This window comes from Saimiri boliviensis, chromosome 6 (assembly GCF_048565385.1).
Source record: "Saimiri boliviensis isolate mSaiBol1 chromosome 6, mSaiBol1.pri, whole genome shotgun sequence".
NCBI lineage: Eukaryota > Metazoa > Chordata > Mammalia > Primates > Cebidae > Saimiri > Saimiri boliviensis.
In genome coordinates this window covers 45,571,438-45,588,459 of record NC_133454.1, presented here as the reverse complement: position 1 = coordinate 45,588,459, position 17,022 = coordinate 45,571,438, and the positions used below count along the sequence as shown (strand labels likewise).

Here is a 17,022-nt window from a genome sequence, read left to right as displayed (position 1 = left end):
ATTCCCAGGTAAATTTGAATCTAGTCTAAATGTCAGTATTGGTATTGATAATCAATTCTCACTTGATTGAATATTAGGAAAACCGTCAATAGTGTCTCTTTAGTTTTGCTTAGCTGGCACGAAAACTGCCCATTATTGCCTAACACATGCCATTGTCATCTCCCATGAGGTTCTATTCCAGGGTGTTAAATTTCTGACATACAACCCTTTTGTAGTTATTGTATCAAAGCATCTTTACCTGTTGAGCCTAGAAGTGACTGCAGAACCTTCTTCAACACACTTGAATCTGCCACTGTTGGTGGATTGCCGTTTGTATATAAGGTGAAACTTATTTGTCCTCTCTGACAAAGCACAAAATATTGTCGCATTTTTATTTAAGCTGTGGTTACTTGCATATTTAATTATTTACAATATAATGGTGAGCAGATGGCAGCCTACAAGTTATCCACTTATGCCGTGTGAGAGGAAGTAAGATCTTGCTTGCAGACTGCTCCTTGTGGGATGTATTATGATCAATGCCTAGACATTTTCCATTTTTCAATTTTATGAATGACCTCCTTGCAGAATGCCAATGCAGTGCTTATGTGTTATGGGGTGTCAAATCAATTAGAACAAGTCAAAGAGATTTGTGAACAGACACTAATTTGCTGACATTTTAGTGACTTTTGAAAAATTGACTTAAATTTAACAGCAAGGTCACTAACACAAAATGACTTTTTTTTTCCTTGTTGAAAGAATAAAATGGAGCATTGCAGAAAAAGTAGCTTCAGAAGGCCTAGGACTTTGGAAAACTTTCCCAGCGACCTTTTGACAGACATATGTGTTGACAGGTAGACAGACTTAATTATATCTGTTGTATTTCTCCTCCAGATTTTAAAATACTAGGAAAACCACTAGGTCAGGTGTGAGACCAATGCCTAGGTAGAACCTGACATTTCATTTCTGCTCAGTTACCTGACTAGAAAAATTTTCTCTGGAGTAAGGTGTGAGGCCCATCTTAAACTTAGATGACATTTATATCAGTTCATTCTCAGGCTGCTATGGAGAACTGCCTGAGATTGCATAATTTATTAAGGAAAGAGGTTTAATTGACTCACAGTTCCACATTGCTGGGGAGGCCTCAGGAAACTTACAATCATGGTGGAAAGCAAAGGAGAAGCAGGCACCTTTTTCATAGGGCGGCAAGATGAGTGACTGCAAGCAGGAGAAATGCCAGATGCTTATAAAACTACCAGATCTCACGAGACTCACTCATTGTCAGAACAGCCTGGGGGAATCTGTCTCCATGACTAAATTACCTCCATCTGGTCCCACCCTTGAAATATAGGGATTATGGGGATTACAATTCAAGGTGTGATTTGGATTGGGACACGGAGCCAAACCACATCAACTTGTGTCTGTTTATTGTTCCATATTGGAGTCAATAAGTTAATAAAATAATTTCTAGGTAAAGGAGATGGTGAAATCAGTCATGGAGAACATGGGGTCATATTCCATGAGATTGAGATTATATTGCTAAATATCATAATTGAGTCTGATTCTACTAAAATACTGTGATAAGCTGCCAATCATGTCAATTTTTCTCCCACTTTCAATATAGGATAATTAAAAATATAAGATTTTATTCTCAATGATGACTGCCTCAATGCAATTATTCTAGTTCCAATGGCTGAATAGATGCTGGTCTACAAATATAGACAGCAGAGAATCAAAACCACCAATCTTTCATCCACAGATTAATAATTAATGTTTATAATATAGTTTAGATATGATTCAAATTCTCAGATTACTACAATCTTATATTTTTGTTTAACTCTGGACAAAGCTTTGTACTGGTATGAAGTAGTATAAAATATGTTACCTTTTAGGAAGAATTTAACTTACCAGGGTTATGTCTGTTCCTGTGGATTAATTATCTCAATTTCTTATATTCTAGGAAAAGTCACACTAAGCAAATGGTGAAAGAGCAACATTTCATTGGCTAACTAGTCTAAAAACATATTTTAGAGTTTCTTTTACTTTCCAAAACTTTTCTGGAGCCTATAGGAAAAAAGTCCAAGAAGTTGTGTTTAATTTTATTAGTTTTTTGGGACAACATCTAAACATTGGACCTTAACTTTTAGATCTGGAAAATCCTAGTCTTTTTGTCTATATGCCTTCAAATCTAAATTTATTTAGTCCTTCCTTATTACTCTAGGCAAAATGATCTAAATGCTAACACTTTGTTGTCAACTGCTGATTTATTTACATGTAAACATTGGCTCCTCTACCTCCATATCACTACCAAAATACTCATCTCAGACCTGGGTTTCAACTCCAGCAGTAGCAATGGCTGCATGACTGAATGGTGTATTGAACACTCTACAAATAATGATGGTAAGAGGAATAATACATCAGGAATAAAGTTGAATCCTTTGCCATCAAGAAATTCTCATCTTTTAAGGAGACAAAATATAAATAGAATCTACTTACTGCCTACAAAACCACACACATGTGCACACATGCACACACATATGTACAATAAAAATTGAAAGCCTAGATTAGTATATACATATTTGAGTATGAAGATGAATAACGATCTTCACTTTTAGATGCCATAGCAACATTTTATAGTATTACACATACACACACACACACACACACACACACACACACACTCTCTCTCTCTCTCTCTCTCTCTCTCTGTCTCTCTCTCTGCAAAAATTACAAGGATTAAGGTGCCAGTTGCCACAGTGAGATCCTTCATTATAATTATTCCATTAACTTTACATGATTTGTGTATTATTGAGTATTTTTGTAATTAAAACTCTATCAGACTTGTCAGAATAAATGAACAGAACTCATTCTCCCTTACATAGATCCTTTATTTATTTTTCTTTTTTATTTGTTTGTTGCACTTTTATTGAAACATAACTTCACAACCTAGAGTGAAGATAGCCCAACTTAGTTTCTGGCACAAAATTCACACTGAATATTTGATAAATGAAATAAAACAAAATCCCCAATATGCCTGATGCTTTATTGATGGTCCTGGATGAGATGAGGCTATATTCCACCTTCTCCATTTTCTTGTGGTCTTCTCATAATTTCAACTAGAAGTTGGAATAAAGGTAGAGACCAAGTTAATGAAAGTCCCATAAGTGAAAAGGAATGACCAGGGAAAACACTCCAAAATAACTGAGGTTTCCAGCTTCCTGGGAATTGATATGTTGGGAAATTACACAATGAAAAGACACTTGAGTATACTGTAAGGCTTGACTAAGCTCGCCTTAATCATTATACCATGTAAATGCAGGGAAAAAAAACACCATTGTTCAACTATACTGATCTCTGACATGCATCGTGTCTCTTCCCTAAATTACATTTATATTTTTACTGAGTGTTCTTTGAAAATCCATTTGTGTCTTAATAGTGAAATTTAATTTGTGCAATTGAATTGTCATGAAAACATTACTGCTTCTTTCTCCTTGCCTCATTGTTACAGGCTGCTGGGATAAAAAAGAAATAGCAAATAGCATTTTAAAAAAACTGTGGTTGAGGAAAAGCACAGGCCTGGGTTCTAATCCCTTTACTTCCATTAACCATTTAGAGATATTGGATGAGTCTCTTCTTTAGCCCCTCCCTCTTTTTTAATCATGTTTTTGTTATCACTTTTTCAAGAATTTTTCTACTTCGATTATTTTTTCTCTCAAACATAGTCAATCTCTATGTCTCCATGGCATCATTCCTATATGTTTGGATATTATCTGTCTTAATTTAAAAAATGAAATGAAAACTTGCCATGTCATCATATCCCTCTAGTCAATATCCCTCCATCCAAACTTCTAGAAAAAATTGTCCACATAGCTTATTTCCCTTTCTCTTTTCTTTCTTTCTTTTTTTTTTTTTTTTTTTTGAGACGGAGTTTCGCTCTTGTTACCCAGGCTGGAGTGCAATGGCGCGATCTCGGCTCACTGCAACCTCTGCCTCCTGGGTTCAAGCAATTCTCCTGCCTCAGCCTCCTGAGTAGCTGGGATTACCGGCGTGCGCCACCATGCTCAGCTAATTTTTTGTATTTTTAGTAGAGACGGGGTTTCACCATGTTGATCAGGATGGTCTCGATCTCTTGACCTCATGATCCACCCGCCTCGGCCTCCCAAAGTGCTGGGATTACAGGCTTGAGCCACCGCGCCCGGCCCAGAATTTTTTTTTATGAGAAGCCAAACTGTAAGTCAACACAGCTTCCAGCCCCATTAATAGTGGATCATTGTAACTTCTAGTACATTGAATTCTCAACCTCAGAGGTGGCAACATCAAGTAGTGAAGTGCACAGACTCTTTTTCTCCTGTGATATTGTGAGATACTTGAGAGCAGGTATTATAGTTTATTCATCTTCTGTACTTTTGCCCCTACTTCTTACATTCCAGCACCTGGATGAGTACACAAATGGTGCTCACGATATCTTGACTTGTTTGTAATTGAACAATTCATGAGTGTCATGGTTGAGAAGACAGTTTCTCTTCAGGGTGTGATGAGAAACACTGCACTTATTCAAAAGGTACAAGTAACACTAAGGGCAGCAGAGAGATATAATGCTTATTAAGCAAGTACATGTTTGATTTTTTTAAATATAGAATATAGAGAGGCTGTTAAAACAGTGTTACTTTTCAAAGAAAAGTATCTTTGGGGCTCTGGAATGTAGCATCGGTGCAGCAAGAATGAAGAAAACTTGTGCTACATAGCCGTTTTAAAAAGAATAAATTTGAAGTTAGAAAATATTATAACTATACAGAATTGTTTAATGCCATAGAGGTTAAATGCAATAATGTAATGCTACATTTAACACCTATGGCATTAAACAAGTATGTATAGTTATAATGTTTTCTAGCTTCAGATTTATTCTTTCAAAAGTGGCTATCCAGCATAAGTTTTCTTCATCCTTCTTTACAACTGTTAGAAAATTCTTCAAGCATTTGAGAAACTGTGTCCCCAGCGGGTGAAGAGACACCTATATAAAGATGCATATTGTGCCATGGTTGCAATGTGCTTTGGTATCAATGGGGATGGCATGTGCTAAAGAAATGCAGGCTGATGTTGTGACACAAAGCTGAGCTGTACGATGTCACGTTAAGCATTTGGCATCAGGAGAGTTTGATCTGATCTGAAGTGTGAATAGGATTGGTAAAAGAGTGTTGTGTGCTTTTGCTGAGTTTAGGATGGTGTCAAATTGTGTCTCAGGAGAAGAGTTTAGACATTCTCTCCTGATGCATAGAATCAAGTTTTTATTTCATGGTTTCTTTTAACGCTAATAGATACAGGTTCATATTTGTTGGTGAGGGTAAGAAGAAAACTATTGACAACAAAAAGAATCCAGGTAGGGAGAGAGAGAGAAAAAAAGACTAGAGATGGCATATTGTGGTGGTTAAAGGCCAGAGCCTGGGGGAAAAGTGGTTCTGGGTTTAAATTCTGCCTCTGGCATTTTCTTGCTCTATAATTTTGGGGAAGTTACCAAAATTCTCAAAACCTCAGTTTCTTTGTAAGAGATGTACATTTCAGACTTCTTGTGAAGACTAAAAAAGAGAATACATGCATAAGGCTTAGCCCAGTGCTGTTATGATAAGCGTGCAATAATTTGTAACTTGCATATGTATTTATTCAAGAAGGTATTGTTCCAAAGAAAAAGCATCTGTTTATCTAATGGTTTAATTTTATCTGCTAAAAGTGCTTTTCTTTAATTTCTCACTGAAACCTCCTTGGTCCTATTTCTCCCAGGATTCTCCAGTTCTAATTTTTCCTTCTCCATGATTTTCTCTGATGGGCCATCCTTCCTATATTTAAATGAGATAATGCATGAAACACATTTAGAATAATGCACAGTCAGAGATAAGTGCACTATAAATGGTAGACCTACTATTCCTCCCTGCCGCTTCTCTGAAAATGATAGAGTTCACACATGTCCTATAATTCTGTCATAGGTTTATGCAGGCTGCTCCTCCTAACCCCACTCAGACCCTACTGGGGCATCAAGGATCTTCAAGGTTCACGTGAGTTGCCTCTCTCTCACTGCCTGCTCCTCTCTTGGCTAACTGGCCAGTTCTCTGGTTTCCCTGGGAATAACAAATGGGCATCTCTTGAACCTTGGTGAACTCCTGACCTGGCACCCAGTTCCCAGATTTCATGTATGACTATTTTGTTTGCTCCAGGGGATTGCAGCTTTGAAAGTAGTGCCATGTATCAAATTGAGTTTAAAACCATGAAACAGAGGGTGTAGTTCAGATATTGATTGCAGTAGTTTCAGTCCTATTTGGTGCAAGAATGCAAAAGCTCCCTGAGAGAAAAGCATCCCAGGCAGAATTATTGTTTTAAACCACATGTCTGCAAGTCTATATACATAAAAACTTTCTAATTCTTATTTTGTATTTTCACCGAGAGCTATTTCTGGAGAGTTTATTTAAAATCTTACATTGATACAGTGACTGTTAAAATGCAGCGTGGCAATTTAAGGGAACCATAAGTGAACACATTTTTCTGACAACGTCATCATATTCACCTTGAAAAGATTCAGAAAAGTGGGAATGTATACAATGTAGGATATACAAGGCAGGAAAATATTAAGGAGAAGAGAAGACTGAAGAACCTAGCAATTGGGAGGCGATGAGGTCAAAAGAATGATGGAAAAATATGGGGAGAGACATATAAAAAGAATACTCTGAAAGGGAAGAACAAAAGCAGACAAGAGAGCTGAAATCTAAAAGTGTGTGTGTGTGTGTGTGTGTGTGAGCGTGCACATGTGCTTCGTCCATAGATGTGAAGTATAAGATTTAAAGTAGATTCAGTATTCTAATTTAATGAGACAGGAGAGGTATGGAATAAAGACAAGGTTAAGAGTGGTTGTAGGAGTTACTGAGTTTAATTTGAGCTTCATGATTATGTATGTAGCTGTTATTTCTAGTCTTTTCAGAAAACACATGCAATGAAATTCCCATAGAGTACTTTTGCAGACTGTGGCTTTTTTTCTGTTTGCATCTCCCCCTCCTCTTTACTTTTTAATTGTGTTTATACAAAGTAGGTTCTAATTTCTGCCTGGAGCAACACAATTCTCTGCCTCAGCTATATTTTGCAAAATATAAACTAGAGAAGGGGTGGAGGGGTATTATGCTAACCTTGAAAAGCCTGCCAGCATGTTCCCTTCCTAACTCAACTGGCCAGCTGCCTAATGGGAAAATGAACAGGGAAGAGGAAATCAGTGTTGTATTTAGTCATGTAATGCTATAATTCTCCTGCCCAGAATAATATAAAATATTTGGACGAGAGGTGAAAATGCAAGATTACAAAAACAAAATTGTATGTTTCACACATTTCTCAATATTAAGTGTTTGTTCTCAAGTATCAAAGTTTTACGGATAAAGGAAATGAAGAAAAGGAAACTTACATCTCAAGAGAGCATTCATAATGATGTGCTATACCTTGGGATAGTTTTTACTCCCTAACCTACTCTTTTGATTCTCACAACAATTTTGCAAGGTTTGCACGTGAGAAAATTTGAGACTCAATTTTAAGAGGTTAGGCAACTTATCCAAGTCCCAAGTCTCAGAAGGAAATTGAAATACAGTTTGGTTTGAACCTCACATTTTAAATTCTACTTTTAAACTTTCATGGTTAAAAAAAAGTACCTCAAAATATAGGGAACATATCAGAAATAGCGGGATTCAGAAATCAGTTGTTTTTCTCCTCATGTATTTAATCAGGATGAAAAGAAAACCAAAAAAAGTACCTGTTCAAAACACTTGTCATTCATTATTTTGAGGAAATCTTAGTAAGATGTCCAGGTTTAAAAAATTTTTGCTATATTTTTGTGTTAATGACACATTGCTATTTAGCTAAAAAAGAAATTTTGGAAAGTGTAGAAAATTGTGTTGAAAATAAAAATCATTAGGAAGCCCACTATATTTGTCAGAGTTTATGCTAGCTGCTATAATAAAGTCACCCCAAAATTAAGTGAATTAAAGAGTGCAAAAATTAGTTTTTCTTTCATATTAGAGTCCTGAGTGCATTTCAAGTTGGGTAGTAGTTTTTTTCATTTTCAATATGTCTTCCAAGTTTATTCTAGACATCACCATTCCAGCCAGCAGGAAGAGAGAAAAAAATTCTTGTGCAAAAATTTATGGGCAAACATCTCTTCCACTCACTTCTGTTGTCAGAAGCAACATCCTATGGCCCATTCCACACACAGGAAAGTACAGTCCCCAGATAATCTATTCTTCCTCTAGTGCTGAGGAAGAAGGGTAGTGTCTTTTCTCATTTGGACTGTGACAACAAAATACATTAGACTGGGTAATTTATAAAGAACAGGCATTTATTGCTCATACTTCTGGAGGCTGGGAAGTCCAAGATCAATGTAACAAGACATTCAGCTTCTGGTGAGATCTTGCTGTCTGCTTCCAAGATGGTGCTTTCTTAACTGTGACCTCGTGGTAGAAAGGCAAGGCAGCTCCCTTCAACCTCTTTTATGAGGACACTAACCTCATCCCCAAAGATCTCACCTCTTTATATTATTACATTGGGTATTAAGTTCAAACATATTAATTTTGTGGGAAATACCGACATTCAGATCGTAGTAGGTAGAATAAATTTCAGAGGAAAATTATCTCCATCCACAAATAACTATTATTATGTTTTATTTGTATCTCTATAGAATCTTAATATGAATACCCATATGTGCATGATTTAAAAATAAAATTAGAATCATATTATATCTGCTGTTTTGTAACCTGCTTTTTTTTTGTTAAGCAAGAATATTGGCAATGCTATCTCATGTCATTAAATATTCTTCTATATCATCATTGAAATGAGGCATAAATATTCCATTATCTGGATCTCACATATTTTATTCAACAAGACACCTGTAATTTTCCCCAGTATTTCACTAATATAAAAGTGAGGTGGATGACTTTATATAAAAATCTTTCTATACATCTCAGACAAATTCTTAGACATCATAGAAAAAAATTGCTAATATATATTGCAAATTTGCCCTTGAAATATAGTATTAACTCATTGTCCTATCAGCAGCATTTCCCAGTAAAATGATCTGGGACCTAGAAATACAGGTATCACCTACCCTTGACTTCTTTAATATAATTATCTCCATTATTATAGAAATGTTTCAGACTAGCCCTCTATCTATGGACATTAGTCATTCTAAAATATTTACTTCCTTCTCTGACACTTCTGTGGATACTCTTTACCACCTCCTTGAGTTTGGGCTTGTCCATGTGGTCAGGGCTTGGGTTGTGCAGCCTCTCTTGTTTCTCTCATATTGCCATGAGTTAAGTTTCCCCTGGGAAGCATTCAATTAAAGAAGGATGAAACCTGAGGCAGACTTAGGTCCAATCGGCATCTTACAGTTGCCCAGCCAAGTCCAGCCTATATCAGCCACATGTGAATAAAATCAACACCGTAGTGTTGCATGCCACTAAAATTTTGTGGTTGTATATTTTGCAGCAATGGCTGACTGATACTCTGGTAACTGACAATACCCATGAGAAAGGAACTGGCCAGCATCTAGGGCAGGCTGCTCTGTCTGTCTCTTTGCACCTTTCCTTTGATCTGTGTGTGTAAGTGATTGCTCCTTAATTTCCAGGTGTCAGCAGGTGATTTGAGCTAAAGTTATTATCCTCCTTGTGCCATTTCAGTTTTACATGCTTTTCCATTTTTACTTTCTCTTTGTTCTAGACCTCAGTCCCAATCCAGGGCAAGAAGCTAATAGAGTGTGGAACAACATTTGGCTTCTAAAATGTCAAACTATAATGAGAAAAGGAAAACAATTATTAACAGTCCCAGTCACAGACACCCATGGGGTGCATCCTTTTATGCCACACATTGTAAAGGCAATGCAGTGAGGTTATCAGCAAAACCTAGAGATCAGATGCGTGACTTCAATGGAGAAGCTGTGATACAGTTTCTTAAAAGCTTAATAAAAAAGACGACTTTAGTAATAAACAAAATAGAACAAAACAACAACAAGAACCATATGCAGCTTAATTAACTCTTATGGATACATTCCAAACGTTTTTTTCTAGGAACTGCTCAAGATTCTTATTTTAGGGACAAATTTTGGTATTTTCAACATTTTATTAGCTCATAGAACTTCTACAAAATCGTTCCACAGATAATGATCTCAGGACTATACTGCTTCACTCAGTCAATCAACATTTATCGACCAAGTACAGGAATATCTGTTAAAGACCAGGGATCCAAATACTAATATGCATATTTCCCATGCTCAGCAAGTTTATAACCTAGCAGAAGAAGAGAGACATGATATATTAATAAGTTCACATTAGAAGTGACATAACTGACCTATGGACAAGGTGCTATCTAAGGGGAGAGGGATGATGTAAAGCCAGGCTTCAACCCAGTACCCTGTCTCCCATTCTACCAAACCACATTGCATTTTACATATCAGGCCTTTTTTAGTTTCATATTCTGTTTTGCCTGACTTCTTGACACCAAGTTGTTTACTGTTATCCCCATTTTTCCACATAATCCACCTCCTTTTTTTTTCAAGACAGTGTTTTATTCTTGTTGCTGAGGCCAGAGTGCGATGGTGCAATCTTGGCTCACTGCAACCTCCACCTCCTAGATTCAAGCAATTCTCCTGCCTCAGCCTCCTGGGTAGCTGGGATTACAACACACTACTATGCCCAGCTAATTTTGTATTTTCAGTAGAGATGGGGTTTCACCATGTTGGTCAGGCTGGTCTTGAACTCCTGACCTCAGGTGAGCTGCCTGCCTCGGCTTCCCAAAGTGTTGGGATTACAGGCATGAGCCACTGTGCCTGGACCCCTCCTCCTTTTAAAGAAATTATTTTGAACCTCTGTGCCTCTCTTGTTAGAAAAGTCTCTATCAGTCTCCATTCTTTACATTTTAGCCTCAACCCTGATTCCTCTTTCTAGTAAGTTTGCAGAGGTTGAAATCCCCTACATAAAGTGTGCAGGACTTTTAGAAATTTGCAATGGAATTTTGCCCTGTACAGAAATGATTTAAAGCAAACATTGTTTTGAAGTAGCTAAAAGAGTCTAGTATATTATTACCAATCTGAGACAAGAATAGATTATTTTTTGTTTGTGTTAATCTAGATCTCAGACATGCTATGAGCGTGGAATCCATGATGGCAAATCCAGCTGAGAAGAAAGCAACTCATCAGCTCTATGTGTTCCTCACGAAGGAGCTCTTTTCTACAGCAAAATTCGAGGTCATTAATTATTGGTCTCTCATTTTCATGATGATGATACCAACATCTTATAAGAGGACACTGACTAAAAACTTTTCTATGAGTTATAAATTGTCAAGGGCAAGTGTCTGTTAATTGGTTGTGTAAATTTGACTTTTTGGTAAATATAAAACAGTCTTAAATCAACAGATCAATGGGATCATCTGGGGAACTTTTTATAAATGATCCCAGGCCTGTCTTCCCCATTTAGAGATGCTGATTGTTACAGAGTAGATCCAGAATCTCTATATTGTTGCTAAGAAGTCCCTCAGATGATTTTAATAATCAGCCTGCCCAGAGTTGCTTTATAGAATATTTCTTGGGAATGTTGTAACTCTTGAAACATTGAATTCTCCTGTTCTTTAAATTTTCTCCCTTAACTTCTAGTCAGAATAGTGACTATGATTCTTGTTTCTTAGACCACAGTGCTGGTGGAAAACTGAGACTCATACATGCTTAAGCTCCAGGACTCAGCAGGATTCAAGGTTTTTGGGACCAATGTGTCTCACTGTAAATGATAGATTTTGACTTTTGTCTTCCCTGACTATGTGTATCATCAAGAAAGGAGGTAACTTCATGGTCCCGTTTCTTCCCGGAAAGTCCCATGGAGAGCTTCCGTGCTGGACAATTAAAGGTGGCACCACCCATATGTCACCAAGGGTGCTGTCTCTTGAGAGCTTTAAAGTATTTCTTCTCTATTGTAGGTAATCAGGCTTGCCACTCTCACTTTCTACTCCTAGGATGCATGAGTTTTTGACCTTTGAAGATTGCCTTGATCTTCTTAAGGTTACAATTACTGTTTTGTGGGGAGCTAAATCAGCACTCAAAGAGTGGGTGGAAAATTCACTCTATGCCTTCTTTTCCCCCAAACTTTTTGATCCATCATGGGTCTGGGTGTTGTCTCACTAAGCTTCCCTTCATATAGAATCCATTGCCCTTCTTGCAAGTGTCTGAGCCTTAACACAGGAAACCTAGCTCTAAGCTAGTTTAGGATGTGACTCGTAGGTACACTTTCAAGAACAGTGCCTTACTTACTAGGACTCCTGACAACCTGGCCTGAAATATCATAGTTACTAGGGTGAGTGTATAGAGCCTTGTGCTTACTTTGGAGTCATGCACGTGTGTGTGACTGCCCTGTGTCAATTATCGCATTGTCTGCCCTGTGTCAATTTCCCTGTGTCATAAAAAAGAAACCCATAACAAACCACCACCACACAAAACATGCAAGACTTGCTCGAATGGGTCATGCCACTTCACTAAAATGCCACCTTGCACTTTGCTAGGGCTTATTTTACTATCTTCTCTCTTTTCTTTTTTGTTTTAACCTAGCAGCTAAGCATAACAAATGTAGAAAAACTAAATAGGAAAGTGGGAAAGCTGCCTCTCTTATTTTAGAGCTTGACAAGATGTGTTAGCTTTTACATTTTGAGCTCTGTAGGATGTCAGGCACTTCAGAGCAGGGGTGGCATCTATCTTTATGGTGCTAGATGCACAGGCATCCTATTTGGATGAAATCATCCTTTGTTTCATTTTTTAAAAAAAACAGTTTGCCAAGGTCCCCAAACTTCCTTCTAAAGAGGCAATATGTCCTCTAGTTTCATTTGCAATTCTGGGCACCCCACTGCAGAACAACGTGCTGCTGACTGCAGAGTGGCCTCCTGTGTGAGCCTTTGTGTGTTCAAGCTTCAGAATGTTCCCGCCATTTGAGAGCTCCTCACTGCCTTTTCTTGGGCCACCAGGGACATAGCAGTGGGAATGCCCATGTCCTGTTGTCCCATGCCATTTGTCATCAGCATTGGCAGCTCTCAAATGCCCTTTTTTTTTTTTTTTTTTTTTTTGGTGAGGCAGTGGTTGCCTTGGTTGTCCATGAGAATCACATTGGGAAACTTCTTTAAAAAACCCTGAGGCCTGAGACCCATCTCAAGATCCTGATTTAATGGATCAGTGGTGCAGCCTGACTATTGATCTTTAAAGTGTCCTTGGGTGATTCTAATATTCAGCTGACACTGAGGGACACAGAGAGGAATAGGGTTGAGAGTGTCTGTATTGTGGGAGTTAACGTGTAGGTGAGGTTAAAATAGAAGAACTTTAGAAGGAATCGTACCAGAATGTGTACATTCAAATTGGTGTTTCTGGGAAGCGTTTTCGGGGCCTACTTTACATTGACATAAACCTCTACGCAGGGACCAAACTTTGTACTTTAAAGTTGGTGATGAGCCTTGGCAATAGCAAGTGATTAGGGTAGAGGCTCCACTGAATTATTTTTAAATCTAATAATAGAAATGATTATGAAGTGAGGAGACTGGTTTGTTCCACTCTATTCTCCACCCATCTGCTAGAATTATCTTGCAAAATGTAAATCAGATTACATCACTCCTCTCTTTTGAGACCTTCCAATGGCTTCCCGTCAGAATAAAATCCAAATTCTTATCAAAGCCTCTGGCCTCTGTGCCCTACACAGTAATGTGTCTTTTCCCCATGGCACTGACCTCATCTTCTCCTGCTCTCCCTTTTGATACATGTCAGCCAGATAGGCCTCCTTTTTATTCTTTGAACTTGCCTGATATATTTCCCGTTCAGAGCCTTTGTACTTGCTGCTCCCTTTTAAATGCTCATTCTCTCAAATAGCCAGGTGCCCTTCTTGTTATTCAAGCCTCAGTGCAAATGTCACATCCTCAGAGAGCTTTTTTTCTCTCCACTTTATCTATTCTAGTCACCCTTGACTGTGTTGTCTGTTTTATTGTTTTCATAGCAGTTATTGTTCTGAAATTAACTCATTTATTAGCACATTTGTCTGTTGTCTATCTACCCCTCACATCCAAAATGTAAGCTCCTGATGACCGGCACCCTGGTTTGTGATGTTCATTCTTATATCACCAAAATACCTAGAATAGTGAGTGCCTGGTACATAGGAGGCAGAGTAATTACTGTTGGGGAAAAAATGAAGGAAGGAAGAAAAGAAGGAAGGAAGGGAGAAATGAATAAAGGAAGGGAAGGCAAAAGGAAAAAAGGAGAACTAGTAAACTAATGAGTTCTTGATAATCTCATCCCTAGTTTTGCAAATATGTACTTAACCATCTGCATGTGCATCTACCTTGCTTATCTCCACAACCAACAAAGTCTGGGTGAGATGGATGCCAATCCTTCTACAGTCTTGATGATTTCTTTTCTAGAGGTGATACTCAAACATTTTGGTGATAGCCTGAGAGCAGAAGCCTCCCTGAGAGGAGCAAGGGCTCCTGTGAGGATCAGAGAAAGCAGTGATCTTCAGCAAGCTTTGGTCAAGTTCAAAGATTAGATTTGGTAATAGAATCTAAGTCAAGTAGCCAACTACCAAAACATCTCAAGAGTCCGTACAAGTTGTAGAGACTCTATATGCCCAAAATGTACACACAATTTCTGAAACAAGAGTTTAGAAGAAAAGGGAATCCTAAGTGTGGAATTTATGCGACAGGTGTTCATGATAACAGTTACCTTCTATCGAATGCATAAGTATGTGCCAGCACTGAGCCAAGTTCCTCTGAGAATTAGAGTGTATACTAAGTCCATAGGGAAGAACTTGGAGAAAGAAGAGGCTACACAATTCAGGCTATACAAACCAAAATCAGAGTATCATATCTATCCCAAGCAGTGGTTCTCCAACACATTCACAAGGAGAACCAACAAATTAGAAGGCACTATAGATAAAAGAAGCCCATAGATGAAACAGTTCATGGTCACATGTGCACAGTCTGGTTGCAAAGTCAGTCCTCCTCTTCTCTCTCTCTCTCTTTCTCTCATACTAGATCATCTGGAAAGATGAAGGTAAGCTGCAAGAAAGATTATTTGCCCGCATTTGAACAGGAGAGCAAGTTGTCTCTTGGGACTTCCAGGAGTGCGGTTCTGTGCTCATATTTTCAGAATAGTACACTGAACAAACTTTCTGATTCAATAACCAGAACACCTGGTACAACCTGGCATCTACTTTTCAAATCTTGGTATTTATGAATATTTAGATTTTTTTTTTTTCAAATCAACGTAGTTCTACCCAAGACTCTTAAGTGTCCCACGCATACAGATGGTTTGGTAGGTCCTGATGGTGATATATATTTTTTCAAATCTTATTGCTTTGCCTGAAAAACAGCATAGCATTGTATAACAGGCGGGAACGGTGGAATACAAGCCTCCCTATGTCTGGAGAATCATCTTCTGCCCTAAAGTATCTTCCCACCTCCTCAATTTCCCTGAAGCTTCTTTTCTCCTGCTGGAAGAGTGGGTGGAGTGGCGGGGTGGGGGGTTGGAGGGAGGTTGTGGCAATATTTTATATTCCATTTGCTGCCTTCTGTTCTTGTTGTCTCTGATTTTGCATATGCCTTTATCAAGGACTGGAGATGCACATGGGAGAACTAAATGATGTGATTTTAGGTGTCCTGGGCAGGACAGTCTGCCAAGCACAGATTGCTACCAGGCTGTTTACTGTGGGTGCCCATATTACACCATTGGTTACTGTTCCTTTAGGTTTGCGTGTGATTTAACTCATCAGATCAGCTAAACTCTGTGCGTGGAGAAAATGAAAGTGCTGAAGGGGAAAAAAGAGTGAGGAGGGATGGTTGATAAATGAGGGGTTGCCCTTGGAAGTGGGGCATGATAGAATAGCCCAAGAAGACCGAGACTCTAATATCGAAGACAGGGATTCAGAAAAGCCAAGCATCAGTTCCCAGGAGTATCTAAGTCCTAGGCACTTGTACCATCCTTTCTCCTCAGGAAGCTGGAGAAACTAATGACTCTGGCTTCATTTCTACCCCCTCCCCTACTCCATACCTCCAATGTAACATATTTTCCTGCCTTAACTTTCCTCCTCTATGAAGAGCGCCAACATATGACCAGGAGGCCATGCCTAAGCAGATGTCACTCTCACCAAGTCCTGGAGACTTTACCCTTTCATGTCCTTCCCCATGCTGCCAATCTTTTTGCTACTACCTGTGTGCTGAGTGCTCATTATTTCTTAGCTGGAAGCCCAGTAATCTCACCTCTAGTTCCACCTCTCCAGTTCTTGCTATACTTTCTCATGACTTTTACACATTTTCTCAGTAACTGAAGTAAGAATTATTACAATATCATTTACAGAGTTTTTACCATTTTCTATAAATTGTCTGCAATCCTCATAGTAATCCTGCAAGGAACATGTCATCATTCAGGCAGTAAACCATATACCTTACATTTCAATGCAGGGCTTATTGATTCCTAAGCCTTGCTTTTTTCACTATTCTTCTTCTAGCCTGTTCTACAAACCCTCATCCATCCACCTACCCACCCCACTTCCTATTTCCCTGCCTCTAAATCAATTTCTACACACTTGGAGTATTGAAGCCAGGAGTCAGCTTCTCCAACACACCCCTCTCAAATATGCATTCAATATGTCACAATTTATTTTGTGAGCCTCTTTTAGGCATTCATTAAATCCCCTATTACCCTCCAAGTCTGTGAATACCATGAGGCTAGAGACTGTCTAAATACATTATTTCTCTTTCCTCTCTCCATTCCCTACTTTCTTTTGAAAGGGATCTAGGCTACAAGGGTAAATATTGGGTCTTTTATCTTTATATTCCCACTGCTTAGAACAGTTTCTGACATATATAATGTGATGAGTAAAGGTTTTATGAATGTGTGAATGATATAAATAAAACTCTGTGAAGTAACAGCCAGGAATTAATAAAGTCTCCATTTAAGCAAAGAGGAAAGTGAAGCTTGGACAAATGGAATGGGCCTGTTCAAAGTTTCTCTTAACT

At 38.3% G+C, this 17,022-nt stretch overlaps 1 long non-coding RNA gene across 1 annotated transcript in view; it reads left to right on the top strand.

Annotated features, from left to right (window-relative positions):
- The first annotated feature begins 5,138 nt into the window (after nucleotides 1-5,138).
- The window catches only part of LOC141584742 (uncharacterized), an 83,271-nt gene continuing 71,387 nt past the window's right edge, over nucleotides 5,139-17,022 (top strand). Inside the window, exons 1-2 of the long non-coding RNA XR_012517945.1 lie at nucleotides 5,139-5,387; nucleotides 5,955-6,023. This is a non-coding gene — a long non-coding RNA (uncharacterized LOC141584742). The remainder of the gene's footprint in view (nucleotides 5,388-5,954; nucleotides 6,024-17,022) is intronic.